This window comes from Triturus cristatus, chromosome 4_2, assembly GCF_964204655.1.
Source record: "Triturus cristatus chromosome 4_2, aTriCri1.1, whole genome shotgun sequence".
NCBI lineage: Eukaryota > Metazoa > Chordata > Amphibia > Caudata > Salamandridae > Triturus > Triturus cristatus.
The window spans coordinates 930,478,317-930,483,316 of record NC_140586.1 but is presented as its reverse complement, the minus strand read 5'-3'; the positions used below and the strand labels follow the sequence as shown (position 1 = coordinate 930,483,316).

The 5,000-nt window shown below is 49.6% G+C and overlaps 9 non-coding genes across 9 annotated transcripts in view; 6 read left to right on the top strand and 3 right to left on the bottom strand.

Moving 5' to 3' along the window:
- Positions 1-27, top strand: part of TRNAN-GUU (transfer RNA asparagine (anticodon GUU)) — a 74-nt gene extending 47 nt beyond the window's left edge. The window contains exon 1 of the tRNA in view: positions 1-27. This exon is cut by the window's left edge and continues 47 nt beyond it. This is a non-coding gene — a tRNA (tRNA-Asn).
- Positions 28-270: 243 nt separating this feature from the next.
- TRNAW-CCA (transfer RNA tryptophan (anticodon CCA)) lies at positions 271-342 on the top strand. The gene has a single exon. It is a non-coding gene; the product is annotated as a tRNA-Trp (tRNA).
- A 71-nt stretch (positions 343-413) lies between these two features.
- Positions 414-484, bottom strand: TRNAG-GCC (transfer RNA glycine (anticodon GCC)). The gene has a single exon. It is a non-coding gene; the product is annotated as a tRNA-Gly (tRNA).
- Positions 485-1,650: 1,166 nt separating this feature from the next.
- On the top strand, positions 1,651-1,724 carry TRNAN-GUU (transfer RNA asparagine (anticodon GUU)). The gene has a single exon. It is a non-coding gene; the product is annotated as a tRNA-Asn (tRNA).
- Positions 1,725-1,967: 243 nt separating this feature from the next.
- On the top strand, positions 1,968-2,039 carry TRNAW-CCA (transfer RNA tryptophan (anticodon CCA)). The gene has a single exon. It is a non-coding gene; the product is annotated as a tRNA-Trp (tRNA).
- A 71-nt stretch (positions 2,040-2,110) lies between these two features.
- Positions 2,111-2,181, bottom strand: TRNAG-GCC (transfer RNA glycine (anticodon GCC)). Its single transcript has one exon. It is a non-coding gene; the product is annotated as a tRNA-Gly (tRNA).
- Positions 2,182-3,326: 1,145 nt separating this feature from the next.
- TRNAN-GUU (transfer RNA asparagine (anticodon GUU)) lies at positions 3,327-3,400 on the top strand. The gene has a single exon. It is a non-coding gene; the product is annotated as a tRNA-Asn (tRNA).
- A 243-nt stretch (positions 3,401-3,643) lies between these two features.
- TRNAW-CCA (transfer RNA tryptophan (anticodon CCA)) lies at positions 3,644-3,715 on the top strand. The gene has a single exon. It is a non-coding gene; the product is annotated as a tRNA-Trp (tRNA).
- A 71-nt stretch (positions 3,716-3,786) lies between these two features.
- On the bottom strand, positions 3,787-3,857 carry TRNAG-GCC (transfer RNA glycine (anticodon GCC)). The gene has a single exon. It is a non-coding gene; the product is annotated as a tRNA-Gly (tRNA).
- Between the last annotated feature and the right edge of the window lie 1,143 nt (positions 3,858-5,000).

Sequence of the window (5,000 nt, the reverse complement as noted above, 5' to 3'; positions counted from 1 at the left end):
TTGGTGGTTCAAGCCCACCCAGGGACGTTTCCTTTTGCATGCATGAAGCACTTTAATAAATCATAGTAATGTGCCTTTGGTCTAGAGCTCCTGCGTGAGACCCTTTCCCTGAACATTTCAATCCTCTGCGTTCTCTCTGCACCTGCACTCAATTTCATCAATAGGATGGAAAACAAAAAGCCAAACCTTGTAATACAACCCTAGGCACATAAGGAGGTGGGCAAAAATGAAAAGGCTCACAACATTTGCTGATGTGACTCCAAAAGCAAGGACCTCGTGGCGCAACGGTAGCGCGTCTGACTCCAGATCAGAAGGTTGCGTGTTCAAATCACGTCGGGGTCACTGTTTCCCATTTTATGCCCCACTGAGTTCCCATATTTGATTTAGAAAGCAAAGTCAAAAGAACACAGCCTTGCATTGGCCGGGAATCGAACCCGGGCCTCCCGTGTGGCAGGTGAGAATTCTACCACTGAACCACCAATGCTTCACATGTGTAGCTTAGAGACAGAGCTCTGTCCAAGACAGTGATGAGGCGCACGCACTCAAATTGCACACCTATGAACAAAGTGTGTGCAACAGACATTGGAATGCCAACGTTTCACATGATGGCAAGAATCAGATGCAGGAGACTATAAGTATGAATGTTTTTGCATTTGCTGAGGTCACTGGCTTGGGACTAGTGTTGTGGTTATCAGGGCATGATGGCAGGCTGCTCCCGACAGAAGTGGCTCATAGAAGGCAGCCTCCAGATCACCAGCACTATTGTGTTTCAGATCATGTCACTGAACTCTCCTCCTTAAAAATCCTTCCCACTGTCTTTGCCAAATTCCCTGTCCTCCCCGAAATGCTGGGGTGAAACGGGCAGAGTTCTGCGCCCTGCGTCCCTTTATGCGTCCCTAACTCGCTCCCAACGCGGCCTACAGCCCTGGTCGGGCACAGCCCTGGTCGGGCTTAGACCACTGGGGCCTCTGGAGAGCAAGACCTCCAGAAGCCTATGGTCAGGCCTATTGCACAGGCATTTTGTGCCTGGCCATTCCGGGATTGTTGTGTTTTAAGGCCCAGCCATAAATACTAATGTGATGGCTTTCCCTGAGAACCCTCATGTCCCTGTCCTCCCAAGAGCCCGAGCTTTTATGTAAAATAAGGTGTGCACCTTGGGCCTTCCCCTTTGCGCTCTCTGCCCCCTCTCTTTCTCCAAAGCTGAGCTCTGCAGGTAAATGTATCTATCTGAGTGAGGGGCTAGGGAGGGCCTTGCCCAGCAGTCTTACAAAGCAAGAGTTCAGAGAAAGCACCTGCTCTGGGAAGGAGACTCCGCTCACAGAGAAGACAAGTCTAACATGCCACAGTGAAGATTGGATGGGCAAGACACACGCCTGACAGGCTGGTAGAACACCACCAGAGGAGCAGATAGCTACGCTAAGAAGGCCACAGAAAAGTCATACATGTATCTCATACACTGGGACTGGTTGTAATACTGGCCCTAACACCATTAGACAGTAGTCTGCGCATCATAACACCCAACAGTGACAAGACACTAAGCAAATGACAAATGCTGCATAGGATAAAGACGCCTTATATAACACAAGCTCAAGGCAGGCGCGCACACATAAAGATATATGTTGAGTCTCAGGAGATGTGCTTTTGTCACTAGTCTCTGTGGCGCAATCGGTTAGCGCGTTTGGCTGTTAACCGAAAGGTTGGTGGTTCAAGCCCACCCAGGGACGTTTCCTTTTGCATGCATGAAGCACTTTAATAAATCATAGTAATGTGCCTTTGGTCTAGAGCTCCTGCGTGAGACCCTTTCCCTGAACATTTCAATCCTCTGCGTTCTCTCTGCACCTGCACTCAATTTCATCAATAGGATGGAAAACAAAAAGCCAAACCTTGTAATACAACCCTAGGCATATAAGGAGGTGGGCAAAAATGAAAAGGCTCACAACATTTGCTGATGTGACTCCAAAAGCAAGGACCTCGTGGCGCAACGGTAGCGCGTCTGACTCCAAATCAGAAGGTTGCGTGTTCAAATCACGTCGGGGTCACTGTTTCCCATTTTATGCCCCACTGAGTTCCCATATTTGATTTAGAAAGCAAAGTCAAAAGAACACAGCCTTGCATTGGCCGGGAATCGAACCCGGGCCTCCCGCGTGGCAGGCGAGAATTCTACCACTGAACCACCAATGCTTCACATGTGTAGCTTAGAGACAGAGCTCTGTCCAAGACAGTGATGAGGCGCACGCACTCAAATTGCACACCTATGAACAAAGTGTGTGCAACAGACATTGGAATGCCAACGTTTCACATGATGGCAAGAATCAGATGCAGGAGACTATAAGTATGAATGTTTTTGCATTTGCTGAGGTCACTGGCTTGGGACTAGTGTTGTGGTTATCAGGGCATGATGGCAGGCTGCTCCCGACAGAAGTGGCTCATAGAAGGCAGCCTCCAGATCACCAGCACTATTGTGTTTCAGATCATGTCACTGAACTCTCCTCCTTAAAAATCCTTCCCACTGTCTTTGCCAAATTCCCTGTCCTCCCCGAAATGCTGGGGTGAAACGGGCAGAGTTCTGCGCCCTGCGTCCCTTTATGCGTCCCTACAGCCCTGGTCGGGCACAGCCCTGGTCGGGCTTAGACCACTGGGGCCTCTGGAGAGCAAGACCTCCAGAAGCCTATGGTCAGGCCTATTGCACAGGCATTTTGTGCCTGGCCATTCCGGGATTGTTGTGTTTCAAGGCCCAGCCATCAATACTAATGTGATGGCTTTCCCTGAGAACCCTCATGTCCCTGTCCTCCCAAGAGCCCGAGCTTTTATGTAAAATAAGGAGTGCACCTTGGGCCTTCCCCTTTGCGCTCTCTGCCCCCTCTCTTTCTCCAAAGCTGAGCTCTGCAGGTAAATGTATCTATCTGAGTGAGGGGCTAGGGAGGGCCTTGCCCAGCAGTCTTACAAAGCAAGAGTTCAGAGAAAGCACCTGCTCTGGGAAGGAGACTCCGCTCACAGAGAAGACAAGTCTAACATGCCACAGTGAAGATTGGATGGGCAAGACACACGCCTGACAGGCTGGTAGAACACCACCAGAGGAGCAGATAGCTACGCTAAGAAGGCCACAGAAAAGTCATACATGTATCTCATACACTGGGACTGGTTGTAATACTGGCCCTAACACCATTAGACAGTAGTCTGCGCATCATAACACCCAACAGTGACAAGACACTAAGCAAATGACAAATGCTGCATAGGATAAAGACGCCTTATATAACACAAGCTCAAGGCAGGCGCGCACACATAAAGATATATGTTGAGTCTCAGGAGATGTGTTTTTGTCACTAGTCTCTGTGGCGCAATCGGTTAGCGTGTTCGGCTGTTAACCGAAAGGTTGGTGGTTCAAGCCCACCCAGGGACGTTTCCTTTTGCATGCATGAAGCACTTTAATAAATCATAGTAATGTGCCTTTGGTCTAGAGCTCCTGCGTGAGACCCTTTCCCTGAACATTTCAATCCTCTGCGTTCTCTCTGCACCTGCACTCAATTTCATCAATAGGATGGAAAACAAAAAGCCAAACCTTGTAATACAACCCTAGGCACATAAGGAGGTGGGCAAAAATGAAAAGGCTCACAACATTTGCTGATGTGACTCCAAAAGCAAGGACCTCGTGGCGCAACGGTAGCGCGTCTGACTCCAGATCAGAAGGTTGCGTGTTCAAATCACGTCAGGGTCACTGTTTCCCATTTTATGCCCCACTGAGTTCCCATATTTGATTTAGAAAGCAAAGTCAAAAGAACACAGCCTTGCATTGGCCGGGAATCGAACCCGGGCCTCCCGCGTGGCAGGTGAGAATTCTACCACTGAACCACCAATGCTTCACATGTGTAGCTTAGAGACAGAGCTCTGTCCAAGACAGTGATGAGGCGCACGCACTCAAATTGCACACCTATGAACAAAGTGTGTGCAACAGACATTGGAATGCCAACGTTTCACATGATGGCAAGAATCAGATGCAGGAGACTATAAGTATGAATGTTTTTGCATTTGCTGAGGTCACTGGCTTGGGACTAGTGTTGTGGTTATCAGGGCATGATGGCAGGCTGCTCCCGACAGAAGTGGCTCATAGAAGGCAGCCTCCAGATCACCAGCACTATTGTGTTTCAGATCATGTCACTGAACTCTCCTCCTTAAAAATCCTTCCCACTGTCTTTGCCAAATTCCCTGTCCTCCCCGAAATGCTGGGGTGAAACGGGCAGAGTTCTGCACCCTGCGTCCCTAACGCGCTCCCAACGCGGCCTACAGCCCTGGTCGGGCACAGCCCTGGTCGGGCTTAGACCACTGGGGCCTCTGGAGAGCAAGACCTCCAGAAGCCTATGGTCAGGCCTATTGCACAGGCATTTTGTGCCTGGCCATTCCGGGATTGTTGTGTTTCAAGGCCCAGCCATCAATACTAATGTGATGGCTTTCCCTGAGAACCCTCATGTCCCTGTCCTCCCAAGAGCCCGAGCTTTTATGTAAAATAAGGAGTGCACCTTGGGCCTTCCCCTTTGCGCTCTCTGCCCCCTCTCTTTCTCCAAAGCTGAGCTCTGCAGGTAAATGTATCTATCTGAGTGAGGGGCTAGGGAGGGCCTTGCCCAGCAGTCTTACAAAGCAAGAGTTCAGAGAAAGCACCTGCTCTGGGAAGGAGACTCCGCTCACAGAGAAGACAAGTCTAACATGCCACAGTGAAGATTGGATGGGCAAGACACACGCCTGACAGGCTGGTAGAACACCACCAGAGGAGCAGATAGCTACGCTAAGAAGGCCACAGAAAAGTCATACATGTATCTCATACACTGGGACTGGTTGTAATACTGGCCCTAACACCATTAGACAGTAGTCTGCGCATCATAACACCCAACAGTGACAAGACACTAAGCAAATGACAAATGCTGCATAGGATAAAGACGCCTTATATAACACAAGCTCAAGGCAGGCGCGCACACATAAAGATATATGTTGAGTCTCAGGAGATGTGT